Source organism: Myotis brandtii, unplaced genomic scaffold (genome assembly GCF_000412655.1).
Source record: "Myotis brandtii unplaced genomic scaffold, ASM41265v1 scaffold159, whole genome shotgun sequence".
Classification (NCBI taxonomy): Eukaryota; Metazoa; Chordata; class Mammalia; order Chiroptera; family Vespertilionidae; genus Myotis; species Myotis brandtii.
Window position 1 is genome coordinate 1,667,159 of NW_005355799.1, and position 1,322 is coordinate 1,668,480.

Genomic DNA, 1,322 nt, shown 5'->3' on the forward strand with positions numbered 1-1,322 from the left:
GGTGGGAACCGGGTGGAGGAGAGCTATGGGGGGGAAAAAGAGGAACAACTGTAATAATCTGAACAATAAAAATTTATTTAAAAAAATATGTTTCTCTAAAATTGTGCATTCCTCTTGAATCCAACATCTCAGAATCTAGTAGACACACATGGTGCTACCCAATGACTTTAGATATTGTGCATATTGTAATGGGCAATGCATACCTGAAGAAGAGATTACTGTGAATTTATGTCCAAAGGTGGTTATATATATAGAGATGTTATATAAACAGCTGATCCAGTATTATCTTATATAATAGAAGCCTAATATGCTAAGTGTCTGGTTGTCTGGTCATCCATTCAACCAATATAAGTGTAATATGCTAATGATATGCTAAGACCACTCAACCGCTTGCTATGACATGCACTGACCACCAGGGGAAGACACTCCAACTGGTAGGTTAGCTTGCTGCTGTGGTCTGGCCAATAGGGAATGAGTGAGATGTGCCGGACATGCCCTGGAGCCCTTCTGTGGTTCCTCCTGGCTGGCCAACCTCCTGCATCCCTCCCTGGCACTGATCATCCATTGGTGGGGTCCCATGGCCTGTCCTGTGCCCTCTCACAATCCGGGACCCCTCGGGGGATATCAGAGAGTCAGTTTTGGCCCAATTCTGCAGGCCAGGCTGAGGCACCCCACCAGTGCACCGGGCCTCTAGTGATTTAATAATTCTGGACAGCCATTTATTCAACAATATTTTTTGCCAATCTATATTGATACTTGAGTTTGAGGGTTTTATTTTCTTTTATATAAGAAACACCTGAAATCATTCTTAAGATTTATATCTTAGAACAAAGTAGAAGCCTGGAGAGAGCAAAAGAGCAAGAGCACTATTTACTAAAGAAGAAGAGACTTAAATAAGGTTGTTAAAGGAGTTTAGATGTAGTCCAATTTGTTTATTTTCTCCTTAGATTCCATTATTATAGGAGCTGTATTTGTAAAGATATTGCTATGACATATGTCTGACATTTTGCTTCCAATGGATTCTCCTAAGATTTTTATAGTTTCCCATATTACATTTAAGAACTTTATCCATTTTGAGTTTATTTTTGTGTATGGTGTAAGTTGATGGTCTAGTTTCAATTTTTTTGCATGTATCTGTCCAATTTTCCCAACACCATTTATTGAAGAGACTGTATTGACTCCATTGTTTGTTCTTGCCTCCTTTGTCAAATATTAATTGAGCATAGTCTTTGGGTTGATTTCTGGGTTATCTATTCTATTCCATTGGTCTATATGTCTGTTCTTGTGCCTGTACCAGGCAGTTTTGAGAACAGTGGCTTTGT